A 15,583-nucleotide genomic window follows, 5' to 3' on the forward strand; every position below is an offset into this window, starting at 1 on the left:
CAATTGGACATACATGAACGTTGCCAAAGAGAAAGGTGTCATTTACAACTCACTAAGCTCCTCTCCGTGCTCCTGCAGGTAGCTGACTTGCTTTGCAGCACGGTCCTTCAGACATGTGGGGCTGCAAGCAGCTTGAACACAAGGGCTGCCTGCTCTGTCAGATCATAATGGTGTTGTCCTTGCAGCCTGGCTAGGTTCTCTCTGAAAAATCAACACACAATAGCACATAAAAAACCTAAAGGCAGCCTTCTCTTCCTCTCCCACATCTGACAACTGTCCATCTAAATTTTCCAGCTGCTGACGCATCTGTCCTCCAAGGGCTGTGCCACCACATCCAGCCACCAAGCCCCATTCCCTGCAGAGGTCAGTCCTGTCCAGATAATGGATCATGCCTCAGGAAGAAAGCAGAGAGCACTTATAGCTCTCAATTAGAGTGCAGGGAGTTGCAAAACTAGTGGTTTAAGCATCTACAAAGGCACCTGCTTGGTTTTATGAGTGGTGCGTTTATAAACTGCTTTGATTTCCTCTTGATGGACTGTCTTAATGTTAGCTACCCCTAGCCTGAGGCAAAGCAAGAGCCTTCCTTCCCAGTCACAACAGAGAAGCTGGTAGATCTGGATGACTTCATTTGATCAAGGCTGGGAGTGCTGCAGTCCAGCTTGCTGATGTTCATGAGCAGGAACATCACACAGCAGTGTCTGTGCTGGAAGGAGGTAGCTTCTCATATCAAGCGCTCTGTTATTTTCTCATTAAAAGAAGTTGCACACACAAAGGGAGCTATAAAGCAAAGGCAAAGCGTGAGGATGCATGAAACCAAAACATTTCAAAGTTTGCTTATGTTGAGGCTATTGCTTTGTCTACTAGTCTGTAAAAGTTGGCTCAGCAGTTCTAGCTCCTTATCGTGGGTCCATCCTCCACTTGTATCCTGAAAGCTGATTTGTTCCTTGACAGTCCTGTTGGGCAAGCAGGGCCATGGACGTGCACAGTGCCATGCTGGATCTCAAGCTCAAGCCAGGCCTCTGGCTGCCATCACACTGAGCGAGGGTGTCCCATAGGTCCCATGTCACATCTACCAGCTCTGCACTGACATCTCAGGCAGACAAAGCTGCCTAAAATGGCACCATATGCCCATGTCTGGACACTGTGTGTGACTGGCTCTGCTACATCCATGCTGCTTTCAGTAGGCACTCCTCGTAAAGCCATATAGTATGGAGAACACCCCTCATCTCCTTACAGGTGATAGAATTAAAAATCCTATCAAGTTTCTCTACAAACTCAATATTCCAGGAATAATGAAAGAACAATTTTGCATGAAAAGCTTATCGAATTATACTCGCTTTCCATTGCAAATTATCCTGAAACAGACATGGCAGTAAATCACCACAACCCTATGACTTTCACACAAACATCTCAGACTATCGATACTGGTCGGGCTTTTTATTTCTGAGCTATGTCTGTGTCTGTGGCCATTCCTGGTCTGAGATAGGAGCACTCTGAGTCTCATTAAGGCTGGGATGCGACTCACAAACCTAATGAGAAGCTCAGCAGATGGGACGTCTTGCAATGGATGCTGCTAGTGCAATAGTTGCTGGACAAACTCAGGAAAACAAACCTCAAAAGCCAGTCAGTCCACAGGAGTCTGACACTGAAATACATAGAGTTTTCAGTGAAATTAGTGCATAAGCTCCATTATCAATACCAGACAATTAGGAAAAATAAAAACATGAAGAGAACCCAACAAAACGTACAGCTGCCCTCAGCGCTGGGGCGGGGCCTACAGAGCCGCGAACTACAGCTCCCACAAAGCCTTGCGCCGCGCCGCGCCTGCGCCATAGTCCCGCTCACAGCCCACGGCGGGCGAGGGGCTGCCCGTCTCCTTTCCCACCTTCCCCCCGCCGCCGCCGGAGGAGGCGGTAGTGGCGGCGCGGCGGGGCCGGCCGGGTGCAGCCGTCGGTGCCGCGAGCGGCAGGTGAGCGGGCGCGACGGGGCCGGGCCGCAGGGGGGCGCCATTGCGGGGGGCGCCGCGGGCCGGGTTTCTCTGGCGGGCGGATCTCGGGGGGAAGGCAGGAGAACGGGGCGGGGGTGCGGGGTGCCGCTCCTTCCGTGTGCCGATGGGTGGGGAGGGGCAGAGGGAGAAGCCGACATTGGGGTTGCACAGGGCGAACGCGGAGGCATGGATCGTGGAGAGTTTTCTGCTTCCAAGCCGGGAGCGAAAGTAGCCGGAGGGCTTGGCTGGGAGAGGGCGTTGATGAGTGCATATGGGGAAAGCGGTGTGCTCGGGACAGGCTGCCGTGGGAGCCGTGCGATTACAGCCCTAATGACCTCCTTAGAGCTCAGGTGCAGCAGGATTGGGCTTACCGGGTCCAGCAAGGATGTAATTATGTTCTCTTGACAATGCTCACTGGTGCCCGAGTGCCTCGGGAGTCCCCTGTATACCTGCCTGCAGCTTCGTAAGCTCACCAGCCCTTCTGGGTTGGCCCCAGTTAACGTGCGTGCTGAATTAATTGCCTCCTGCCCCTTTCAATTACCGCGTGCTGACTAAGCACGGTGGGAAAGTTTTCACGGTGTGTGTCAGTGTGGGATGCGTTACAGCTGCACGCTCTGAGCTCTGGCTCAGCCGTCTGCTTGTGGTCACCGCGTCCCCTGGCTTTCTCCTGTCCCCTCTGGGTTAGCCCAGCGCCTGAGTGTGCTGTGAGGATAATGGCTGCTGCCTCAGCAACGTGTGGAGAGGCGCTCTGCTCTGGTGCTGATCATAATGACTGTATCTGAACAACTGGTGAACGCGAGGGAACATATTGGTGTTTTCACACCAGCACCGTAGTTGGATAACTATTGACAAATGCTGACTTTATCACGGTGATTGCTGATTCGGGAGGATCTGTTGAGTTTGGTAATATAGCAGTAACTGTGCCTTTTAATATCAGTCTCCAACTCTTAAAACGGTTGAGCTGATGGATCGGCTTCTGTTAGCCTTCCTGAGCTGAGAACCAGAAGAGCTCTCCTCTGGGACGACCTTCTCTGCCAAGCACATGGGATGTATGCTAACACGTTGGCTGAAAAACAGGGTGTTCATTTTGCAATGTCGCTTTCTGAAGCGTGGTGGATACCAAATGCAGAGCTCAGTATAGGATTCCTGCTTTGCAGTCTGCGTCTTTGCAGAAGCACATTGTGAACGGTTTGTGATTCCAAGGTGGCAGTTTTACTTGGCCTTCCCTTTGTGTTTAATTAAGTATCATAAAAGCTGGTGTTGAGCCAGTTTGTGAAGTGTGCTATGAACAGACCCTGGGTACCAGCTTAATGTTTGGGGATTATTTACCTAGAGCCCACTGTCTGTTAAGCAATGCACAGAATGGAAGGAATATACTCAAGTCTTTTCCTGGTTATATTTTCAAGCTCGCTGTGAACTTGTTAAAGTGCTCTTAAATCATCTGACAATTGGGCATTCTCGTTCTCATTGTTCTGCAATAAATGTTACCTTGAAGTCTTCTGTAAGTGCTGTTGGTTTGAACAGGTCTGGTTGACAGCAGCCCATGTTCACTTACTGTTCCCTAGGGTTTTCTTTCAGATTTATATCTGGCTGGTGCTTTGACATAGAGAGGCCTTTGAGAAGTGTTTTAAAACGTACAGTGTTAAGAGATCCTGCACTCATCATTTTACTCAAATAAACAGAGCCATGGATAACTTCTCTCAGCAAAAGACCAGTTTTCTGTTCAGCATGGCTTTTGCAACCAGAGCCTCTACAGGTTGTGGAAGAGCAGTTCTAGGAAGTAGTGGAGAGAGGCAGGAAGAATCGTGAAAAGGAAAGCAATAAGCCACGGAGCTCGAATCCCATCATCTGTCAGAGGTTCTCAGCTGTGCAAAAAGAATTTTGCCCTCTTTATGGTCATCACCCAGGAGCACTGCAGAATTGAGACGTGTGGTTCAAGGTGGTGGGCAGAGTGGGTTTGTGGGCCCATAAAGCTTGGGGACGTGTGGGCTAGGAAGGGTTGTAATGGGCACAAATAATCACTGAATCACTGAATCATTAAGGTTGGAAAAGCCCTCTAAGATCACCTAGTCCAGCCGCCAACATGTCCCCACCATGCCCACTGACAACGTCGCTCAGTGCCACATCCACACGGTTCTTCAACACCTCCAGGGATGGTGATTGCACCACCTCCCTGGGCAGCCTGTGCCTCACAGCTTTGCTGCTCTTCTCTGGACATGCTTCAGGACATCAGTGTCTCATAGTGAGGGGCCCAAATCTGAACACAGCATTTGAGGTGCAGCCTCCCCAATGCCAAGCACAGAGGGATGATCACCTCCCTGCTCCTGCAGGCTGTGCTATTTCTGATACAAGCCAGGATGCTGTTGGCCGCCTTTGCTGCCTGAGCACACTACTGGCTCATGTGCAGCTGGTTGTCCTTTAGCATGCCCAGATCCTTTTCCTTGTGCAGCTTTTCAGCCACTCTGCCCCATGTAGTGTTGCATGGGGTTGCTGTGACCAACATGCAGGATCCACACTTGGTCTTGTTAAAGCTCATATGGTTGGCCTCAGGGCATTGATCTAACCTGCCCAGATCCTTTGTAGGGCCTTCTTACCTTCAAGCAGATCAACAGTTCTTCCCAACTTGTTGTCTTCTGCAAAATTACTGAGGGTGCACTCAATCCCCTTTTTCAGATCATCAGTAAGATGAGATTTTAAACAGTACTGGCCTCAGTATTCATGCCTGAGGAACAACATTCATGACCGGTCACCAGATGGATTTAACTCCATTCACAATACTTCCTTCATTTTCTGCCCACCCTCCAGAGGCAGCAGAGCTTGAGGGGACTTTGCCTAGTTGGCACAAAGCTGAGGGCTCCTGGCTTGGCTTAGCCGGATGGATGCATGCCACAGGGACTCTTCTCCTCTAGACCTTCTCCTGCATTAGGATGTGCTCTTTCCTACATCATCAGCTCCCACACCTTCCTGCCTCCATCCTTGAAGCTGCCTCTCCCCACGCAGGTTTCTTTCCTTACCCACGAAGCATGCAGGCCAGCCTGGCTGTGCAGGCAGCAGAGAGGCAGCCACTCGCATTCAGTCACGTGAGGCAGCCCTCAGCTCTGTCCGTGCTTGGAGCTGTGAACATGGCATTGAACTCAGCATGGTGGAATTTAAGCTGTGAGTTTTCGAAGGCAATTACTGGACACAGGCAGGGTCTGATGAGCTTGGGTTTCATTAGCTGTCTCCTGGGAGTGCCGAGCCACACCACTCACTCACCTTTGCGGAGATCAGATTCTCTTCTGTGATGCTATTAGATGTTTTCAAAAATAGCTCCATCAATCTGTTTTAAAAGAACCGGTCTGCTCTGATAAAAGTGCCTGCTGGTGCTTCGCCAGATATGGGCTTGTCACTTTTCCTCCTGTCTCACATGCAACTTCCATCCTATATAAAGAACAGCTTAAAAGAGACTGCCAAATGACCACCAGCCAAATGTAAAGATTTACTTTGTGTCTATGCATATAATCTATAATTATTTCATTGCACACTGGGAAGCAACCAAACAAATAATAAAAACAATTTCAATCTTTCTGAGGATCTGGAAAGTAGATGCGTGTTTGTGCATACCAGTAGTTTCAGGATGGAGCTGCAGTTGCATGGCATACCTAGTAACTCCATTTGTATTGGTATATGCAACAGCAATATTCTAATTTACTCATTTCTTTGATGCTGTCTGAGCAGATGGTATTTTTGAAAAGGTCTATTAATTCTGTGAGAATTTGATAATGGCTAATTGCTGGGGGATCAGAAGTGAGCGGCAGTCAAAGCGAGCTCCTGACTTCTCCCTGCTCCGCAGCCTCATTTGTAAGCTGCTCTCCTCGCAGCAATCCTTGCTCAAGAGTATTCACCAGTGTCCTCAGCGTGAATTGGGGACTTGTTGATAGCTCTTGATTAATTGAACTGTGCTCCATGAACAAGTCACATGCTATCACAGGGAAGAGTGAGGGGAAGGTCACATCCTGTAGGACCAAGTACACTGGGAATTTTCATCAGAGAGCCCTTTGCCTCTTTATCGCTTGCTTCTCGTTCCTTTCCTTTTTTCATTTTCCTTTCTGTGTCTCTCTGTCACCTTGCCTCTCATTTAGGTCTGTGTTCTTTGAGCGCCTACCTGAGTGTTTGTAGCAGGGGTCACAAGTGCTCTGACATCAAAGGATCGCGTTTCAGAATTACAACTTTTCCTTTGAACAAGCAAGAAAAAAGGTTCCTGGTTACTATGGCGATGAGTGCTATAGAAGTGCCTATAAATAAATAACGTAAACAGCTGATTGTTGGACTTTGGTTTGCAGTGTTTTTGCTCTGCTAATCAGATAATTAAATATCAAAATAGAAGGAGGTGATATTTCACCAGTTTTACTATACAGATAATGTTTTTATGCCTTCACCTTTACAGTGCTCCTGCTGAAAACATTTAAATGGCAATTTGTTTTGTTCTACCTCTAGAAATTTGATGTTTTGGAAAATCTTAGTCCAGTATTTATGGAAAGCCTTCCAAGAGTTAAAAAGGTGGTATCCATTTTACGTTTAATCAGAACATACACTTTGGCTAAATGCCTGTTCATATCTCTAAGAAACTATTATATGTTGTCACAACGCTTATATTCCATTCTGGAGTGTCAGAAAATGTAATTATGTTCCTCTGCAGTATTTGAAACCCCACTAGTATACAACAGCAAAACTTAAAGAGTGTATAATGGAAATAAATTCTTCAGGGGAAAGAAAATGGTTGTTTCAAATACACAAAAATAGGTACTTGACTAAATGCCTTTTACTTCAGAGCTTGTGTAACTGTGAGGACAGGGATGCTTCATATTTTTTTTTAAACATGGTTAAACACAGTTGCTTTTCGAAGAGCAAAGTATACGTTTGCAGTGTGTAATGAAGGCAGGGAAAGACCTGGGCAGTAACAGGGCTAACAAAGTAGGAGGTATTACTTTTGCAGCAGCCCTTGTTCAAGAGCAATGTGGAGTTGGGTAGGGTGGGGAATGGGAGTGGGTTAAAAGTCTGCAGGTACTTGCAAGCTGAACGGCTTGGGTTTGGTATAACTAGAGACCATGCAGATGCTGGAGCAGGGCCTGGTTCCCAAAACATTAGGAGTTTCTCAGTTGGAAATCATCATCATTACTAGTATGTACTGCTTTTAACAGTGACATATTTATTTAGACGCCTCCTCTTAGGGTAGGAGGACGAAGCATGCATATTGCTATTAATGACAGGACAAGCTGGTGAGGACAAGAGGTGGAGCTGTTGCTTGTCTCATTGCCTGGAACGGGTAGGATAAAAGGGGAAACAGTGCATATACCAAATCTATTTTTTTTTCTTCTGGTTGGAGTTGTTTGGTTTCTACTCTGCATGTGTCTGCTTTTTCCTTCATAGGTGTTTTCTTCTTTTTCTTTTTTCTTTTTTTTTTTTTTGTCTTATTTTCTTTCAATCGTTGGATATGATCCAACACCATCTGTTGAAATTTGTCGATGTCACATCTGGGTATTCTGATGTATTGCCTATCAAGTTATATTGTGTGTTCAGATGAGTTTCTCGTATGATGCTTTGACAGTTGCTGACAGTCCTGAGATGGGAAGCTGGAAGCCTGAGAGAAAAAAGAGAGAGGGGAGAGTTAGCCTTTAAAATGTAGCCTTGATTGGTTTTGATGGGTGGGTTTTCATTTGTGGTACCTATGGTTGTCTTCTTTTTGAAATAAAGAAAGGGGAATGAATTAACTTCAAACCAAGTGCATTTAAGTGGTCCTAAGATTCTGTAATTAACTTGAGAGATTTCTAGTCCTCTCCTACCTTTGTCATTGATCTCTTTTTGTCTTTGACACTGGGTTCCTCCCTCAATCCTGGTCTCTATTTATAGATGCTCTCACACTTACTTGAATTGCAGCCTTTCTTTCTTCCTTTACTTCTCAGTTCTTCTCTCCTCCTTTAGAAAGTAGATCTCAAAATGCCTCAGTTCTTAATAGAATCTCTATATCCGAAACTGTTATCCTACTTTGGATTTGAAGAAGCATCTGGACGGTGGTCTCAGGCATGGTTTGATTTTTGGTGATCCTATATGGAGCCAGGTGCCACTCTCCATGATATCTGTGGGTTTCTTCCAGCTCAGGTATTCTACAATTCTTAGTCATCCTGTAGGAAAATTACTAAGATTTTTGCAGACCTTTGCAGGCAGATCACATGTGCCAAAGCAATAAGCATCTCTGAAATAACTACGATTTTTTTTTTTCCTTGATGGCTTGCTACTCAAATAATGAAAGCAAAAAATGTTTGTTTGTTCGTTTTTTTGGTGCAGAGGTATACAGTACTTGCATTTCCCTACACACTGATAGAGATAACGCTGTACTATGTAAACCAGAGTCCAAACATACTACAGACAGTTCATTTTCTGTTCTGCACTTTTTTCCTGCAATGATTGCTCTGAGTAGCAATTAGACCAGAGCTGAGATAAGTTTCCCAGCTTGTTATCGTTCTTCATTTTTAGATTGGCTAAATCAACAGAGAAATAATTTATGTTTAAATACAAATTTTAGCCCTGGTATTGTACTGGTGGAAAGCATAACACAGGTGTTTATGAATGGGGTGTTTGTGAGATTGCACGTGCAGGTGTGAGTTATGAACAAAGACCGTTCCCTCTCCCTCCCAAAGCCTGGGTGGTTGTATGGGGCCTCCTCATAGCACAGATGTTGATGAAATTGGAGTTTGCCCTTGGAAGGGAAAATCTTAATTCTATGGAGGTTTGAAGGTGAGGACACCAGACCCCTAAACTGAGGGGGTTTGCCCCCTCAGAAAGGAAGGAAGAAGCTGGAAAGCATTGACTTGCCTCTCCTCATTCCTCCTGGCAGTGTTGAGGCATGAATTTCCTTGTGTTGCTTCCTGGCCTGAAGATTGATGCCCTTCTGTAGCAGTACGGAGATGTTTTAAAGTGATGAGGCCATGAGGGCATGAATACAAGGAAGAACAATCACTGCTTCTTGCTGTGATCTTCTGCAGCTGCGTACTTTGTGAGTATTGGATGAGGCCAACTGGAAATGATCCAGCTCTTGTGCTGTTGTTCATGAGGGAGTGGGGCATGCAAAGGTCAGTGTGAGGGTACAGCAATTCTTCACAGTGGTGGTGGGTTGTGTAGCACAGAGCCTTTTTCTCATAGTTATCGAGCGAGAGCTCAACTATCTGCAGAAGTGGACTTCGGAGGAAACCCCATAGATGGAATACGGCCAAGTTCTCTGCTTGTAACATGTTTGATAGCACTGCAGGGAGCCGAGGCTGGTCTTCAGTCCTTAAATACATTAAATTAACTCTGAGTGAACTTGCTGGGAAAAGGGTAATGAAGCAGGTCAGAAATGGGATGTGTGTGCTGAAGCACATGCAGCAGGCTTAGTGCCCCAGGTGGCATTCCCGCAGGCATGTGGCTGGGGAGCAGCCGGGTCACGGAGCGTGCTGTGCTGCTCATTAAATGCACTGCAGTCCTCAGATACAGCCAAAATCACTTGTCCAGCTAAAAAAGATAAAGTCGGCTGGAAGGAGAGCAATCCCATCGGGAGAAACTTGTGAGAGGAATGGGCTGCGATCTGCTGTAATGCTAAGTGTGTCAGGCATGTAGTAGCCAGCACCCTCTCAGGGAGTGCCTGAGCTCGTTGCAGCCAAAACTTCAACAGCTGATAGCAGAGACTGATGGAAATCTCAACACGTTTATTCTGTCGTTTCAGGTGGAGGCAGGTGCCAAGTGGAGCTGCAGTGTGATTGACGTTGCATGGTGCTTCATCTTTATTTCATGTGATGAGGAGGTGGGAGGGTGGAGATTGCTTGAAGTGCCTGGCTAGAGACAGAACGTAATTTATCACTGCTCATTTGTCTGGAGGGTTACACGGCCCATATATAATTTAGAAAAATGTTTAAAAAATAAGGATCTGTTGTCTTTAAAATCACTTGGCGCTTGAGTCTGTTGGCTTAATCTAATTTCTGTGATACATAAATGCACTGCTGTGCATTTCATTTTTATTCTGTGTACATGTATAAACAATATGCTTAAAAGGAATCAAGAAAGTGTGTATAAATAGCACTGATAAAACCAAGCCCTTCACAGTCTCAAAGTAGTGTGAATTTTCCATATTTAGGCTGAAAGATGTGGAATTGCACCTGGATTTAATCTTGTCAGTTTTCCTGAGATCATGTTTAGTATGAATGTTCTTGTCACGTGGTCTGCAAGTGGACTTTTTCTGATTCAAGCCTGCTGCTGATGCTCTACAGCTGAATTGTCAGCAGAAAGGGACACCTCTGTCTGCTGCCTTGCTGTGGGGAAATCATTTTTTGGTGTGAACTGATGTAGATGAGATCCTAGTGGTCTGGTGTTTGCTATCCTATGTATGTGCACTTCCTTTTCTTGCTTTGATGTTCTGCCCATGCCTGCTCTGCCATGTCTGGGGTAGGTTGGTATGGTGTGGTTTGGCATGAGGGGCCAGAAATGTTATCACAGAATCATAGAGTATCCCAAGTTGGAAGGGGCCCATAAGGATCAGAGTCCAACTCCTGAAGAAGAGACAGGGGATGTTATGAGACAGTGCATAGCATATGTAGAGGGTTTCCATAATTTGCAGACAAGCCTCTTGCCCTCTTGCTCAGTGTAAATAAGATCAGAAGTTCCATATATTCATATACTGGCAGTTCACTACTAGCTTAAGAAATCCAATTCTCCAGAAGGTTTCCAGAGGAGGAATTTCTTTTCTGTGCAATGACCTGAGTGAGTCTAGATCTTTTCTTCATCTGATCCCTATTCTGGTTGTCCTCTGGCTGCTTTGCTTTCTCTTCTCCATTTTTAGTTCCATAACACATTTCTTGCTCTTTTCTGTTCCATGGTGTATTTTCTTCTCGAGGAAGCAGCATATTCTGTGCACCGGATGCTGTCTGCATGCTCCTGTTGGTGTGAAGCCTTCTGTCCCCTTGAGCTTCTGATGGGAGGGGTGCATCATTTGTGTGTGCAGATGGAAATATTTCTATTGTTGATTTCTTTTTTTGGTGTTGAATTAGATATCATCTCTCACGTGTCCTTGAGCCTTCAGCAGAGATACGGGGACTGACTGCTTCTGATGCACTGATTTTATAGCATCATTTATTTTCTCTGAATTACCTCTGCCTGGTCCTGTAACACTGCAGCTGGCACTGCAATTCTCATATCCATCTCCTGTATGATAACTGATATTCTTTACTTTGTGCAGTACGATGAGGTCTTAGGGTCATCACTGGAAATTCCTTAGTGCTTTACTGATTGATGTAGATGAAAAAGATAATCTCCCACTCTGGTATTTTTTTTCTTTGGTGCTGTCTTTGAAGGTTGCACATTCTTCTGCTGTACTTCCTTTGTGAAAGTGACTTCTTTTTGCTCTTTCTTACCTTCTTGTCAATTTCCTTTCTTCCTTCCCTTTGTTTCAATGAAATGCTTTCTATATTGTTTGTTTAGTTTTGTTTCTTTTTGTGAGAGAAACACTCCTGAGTTTAAGTATAACAGTGTATTTGGGCATAACTTGAGAGTTTTCTTAGAAATGCCATGTAAATGAAGACTTTGATTGTTAGTCCCTTTAGCTCTTCAAGCTTTCTCCTTCAGAAGCAGAAGTATTTCACCATCCAGCCTGCAGCTTTTTATTGCCATTTGACTGTCTCACACAACAAAGTTTGCTTTGTCATACCTATGACAATCTTTGCTGCACAATTTTTACATCTGAACCTACTGACATTTCCCTTTTCCATCATAAAAAATATTAAGACTTCTCCCTTCAGAACCGCCCATGCAAGTGTTTTCCTCTTCCCCACCATTTGACTATAAAATTGAAACGGGTTTAAACAATCATCAACAGCCAGGCTCTTCTACACCACTGGATTCAGGAGCACCTTCTTCAGTTGCTGAACGCTCTGAAGACCAACGTATGGGTAAAAAGAGGCAACGGGGGAGTTTTGATGTTAAACAGGGATTTGCTTGCTTCATGTCTGGAGGCAGGGTTTAAGAACGAGGGAAATAAAAGGTTGTTTGGTTACAGAAGTTTGGTTTGTATTTCTGAAAAAAATTGGATTTGATGTCATCCAGAGTTCAGTTGAGAAAATGTAGCTCTCAGTAAATACGGTTTTGTTTTTCAGTAGCAAAGATTTCTTTGTATGTGGTATTAATGTCTTTTCTACCTTGTTACTGGAGTGCAGCAGCAGTGAAGGCCTGATGTTTCTGGCTCACCTTCACAATTTGATTGCAATGTATTTCTGCTTTTGAGAGACGGTGGGCATGAGGCAATTTTGGTATTGAACAGTTGTCATGTAAACAGCATGTTACCTTTATTTGTCAGTTTGGTTTTTGCTCAAGGAGCAAAGAGAAGCTGAATGAGATTTGGGTCCTCGTCTGGAGGTTCTTGTTGTGTAAAATTGGCATAGGCTACTTCTATTCCAGGGACCCATATTTTTCTTCACCGCAGAGGTATGTAATGCTAAAACTGTGCTTGCACAAAGCGAAGGAATTGTAATTGAGTAATTGTAATTGAGTTTCCTAACTGCACTCAGTGTAACTTTTGTATGAGGTGGATGGCCTTGCATGCAGGAAGGCCACCTCATTCATCCAGTTATGATGACCCAGTTGACATAGGCTTTGTTTAGCAGAATATAAGTTTAAGGACCAATATATTAGTCTAGCAAAAGGAGTCAGTGAGTTCTAATTCTAAAACTTCAATTTCAACTTTGCTTCATGTGTGAACAGCCTTTTTTTCTCTTAATTCTGTTTCACAAGAAACACTGGAGTCATAATAGACTACTTATCTTTGCATTTCACCAGGGCAAGGATTTTCCTCAGATTGTCACATACACTGTTTTGGAAGTTGCTCATTGTGGCCTATCAAGCAATGGAGATTTGCCAAGTTGGGGAAAAACAGTTAAGGGGCAGCCAAAAGTCTCAGTTATAAAGCTGATGATGGAAAAGTGAGGATGAGGAAAAGTGTGTGTATGACCACCTAAATGCAACCATGCATGCCCAGAGGGACATTAGCATATATTAATGAGTTATTGGAAAAGAATGAATATGTATGCCAATGTACTGCATGTGTATGTATTAACTGTTTAAATAAAAAAAGACCTGAATTCTGAGAGCCCGCATTTGTTTGTCACATCTTCTGGTACATATCCTGAGGAATAAAGGAATGCTGCTTTCTAACACCACACTGGAGATAGAGGGTATCCTTGGATTTTAATGTAGACCATGTCATTTCTGAAGATTACTTTATGGACCCTTGTGGCTACCACTGAAAAATAAGCAGATTCTGAAGCTTTGCTCTTCCCTTCTTAGGGCTTCTTGTCTTCCAACTAGTGTAAAATACTGTAGGATTGAAAAAGTACCCTAAAGAAATTTGAAGCCTCCTTGCTCTGTCCTTTTGGCCCAGGAAAGGCTCTCCTTAGTTTGGGCTCTTCTGAAGAGGAATGCTTTCCGTTGTCAGTGACTTGGATGTGATGGGTCTTGTTTGCTTCTGGCGAGAAGATAATGGAATTTAGGTACAGGATGACAGCAGTCCATTGCATTGGACAGTCACTTGATGAGCCTTTGATGGACTAGAAATGGGTTAGCTGTGAATTACTTCATGTCTTAGTTTGCTGTTGCTTTATTTCCCCTCTTCCAGTTGAGCCCCTGTAAAGTAAATAGATTGGAGCATTAAAGGTCTGTGAATTGAAATCCCTCTGTACTGGCAAGAGTAATTTTCAGTGCTTGCTCTCTGGGTAAATGAGCCTTTAACCCAGGTGTGTGACACTAGATTCGTGACCTCTGTATTACTTTGTACTGACTTGCCATATCAATGCGGCTTGGAACTTGATGGTCCTTGAGGTCCCTTCCAACCCGAGCCATTCTGTGATTCTGTGATCATAAGCTCCCTCGTATGAGCCAACCAGACTGAGGCAGTATTAATTGCGTTGTGAATGTATTTCAATTTTGTTGTGAACTACCCATATTTTCTTCTTCATAAATCACAGTGGATGAGAGGAGTGGAGGGAGGGGAGAGGAGGAGGAATGTAAAATAAAAAGGTGCACAGAAATTAATGTGCTGCGTAATTTCCTCTTTTAGAAGAATGGAGAGAAACACCTGGGTAAGCAGGGTAGCAGACCTCCACACACAGATGAAATACTATCCTTTCTAATAGACACGCTGGAATCGCGCTGAGGCAGTCACTTATTCAGCACTAAAAGTATATGACCAAATTCATTTTGAGGAGACATGAGGTGGTTTCTTGTGTGTGTGTATTTTTACTGCCTACAGCTAAGTTAGGACCCTTGGTGCTTAGTACTTTTTAATGATCTGTTCTTACCCCTGTTCCTTGCTTCTGGCTGTTTGTTCTTTACTACGTAGGTTATTACCCATGGTCACACAGAGACATGAGAATTAATAGAAAATGGAGCCTGGAGTTGCTTTCCCCTTCCCTTTTCCTGTACGGTTATCTGAGACAGTTTCACACACGGCTTCTTGGCTTCTGCCTGTGTTACCATTGTGCATAAAACTTCAGCCAGGAAGCTAGCAGCTTATTGGAAAAAGTTTTTTAAATTAATAGAGCATCATCTTTTAATGCAGGTATCAAAAGCAATATGTAGACTATACATTAATTGTAATATTTTATTATGAATTCTGTAGTAGTCATACATGCACATATATTTACAAATATATATTTAGCATTGAAGTCACAAAGAGAGGTCTTCATTCAAGAAGCACTCTCAGTCCTTGCTTAATTTACATGCATATCTTTGTCCCATTGGAACACAGGGCTCTTCAATACATGCTTGTTTTTCATCATTGAGTGTATTCAAGTAAATTGGAGAAGAGTTTTATTTTAGTGCATTTTGTCACCTGGATGGTAAAGGAACAGTGGTTGTTTTGTGTAACATTAAGAACATTAAGTTAAAATGGCAGTTGCCTGGTCAGCCTCTGACTTGGGTGCTTTCTCCTTGCACGTACTTGCTGCATTAATACAGGTGCAGATGGAGTCTTCAAAGTTGCAAGAGGAGCTTTTTGTGGCTGCAGCTCTGATCCCTTTGTGGGGGAAGAAGGGTTGGCTATCTCAGCAAGCTGTTCCCAGCAAATTCCAGGACAGCCTTATAAGCAGTTCATTGTGCCATGGAGATGCTGGAGCTGGGTGAGCCAAGGCTGGAAGGTTCTGCCTGAGACTATGTATATCCCCCATCTCTGACCCTTCTAGACTGAAGATGAGTCTGCCTGCCTATGGCTGATGTCTATGTGTATTTGAGTCTTTTATCCAAGGTCACAAGAGCCATCCTATATGAGAATGGCTCTGACAAGATGTATGTTTTCACTATGGCTCATCTTGGTGATTCTTGGCAAGTGAGAGGGGTTTGACCTGCTCCTTCCCTTCCAGTGCTTGGGTAACACTGCAGGGCTACTGAAATGGCCTGACAGCTTTTGCAAGGAATGGCTGTGTCAGCAGCAATGCTAGCAAAAGTCTAGAGGTGGAGAAGCACATCTTGATGCTGCTGGCGGTGCCTTTGATGTCTTGAAATACTGTGTGAAGTAGCTGAAATACTGTGTGAAGTAGCTGCTTT

At 44.5% G+C, this 15,583-nt stretch overlaps 1 protein-coding gene across 3 annotated transcripts in view; it reads left to right on the top strand.

Moving 5' to 3' along the window:
* Positions 1-15,583, top strand: part of POMGNT2 (protein O-linked mannose N-acetylglucosaminyltransferase 2 (beta 1,4-)) — an 86,990-nt gene that overhangs the window by 51,972 nt on the left and 19,435 nt on the right. For 2 of the 3 annotated variants that reach the window (XM_052695902.1, XM_052695901.1), the window contains exon 1: positions 1,815-1,969. The exons of the other annotated variant lie outside the window; for it this stretch is intronic. The gene's annotated coding sequence lies outside the window, so the exon portion shown is untranslated. Of the gene's footprint in view, positions 1-1,814; positions 1,970-15,583 lie in introns of those variants that run through there. 3 annotated transcript variants of the gene reach the window in all.

Source organism: Tympanuchus pallidicinctus, unplaced genomic scaffold (assembly GCF_026119805.1).
Source record: "Tympanuchus pallidicinctus isolate F22 unplaced genomic scaffold, pur_lepc_1.0 scaffold3, whole genome shotgun sequence".
Lineage (NCBI taxonomy): Eukaryota > Metazoa > Chordata > Aves > Galliformes > Phasianidae > Tympanuchus > Tympanuchus pallidicinctus.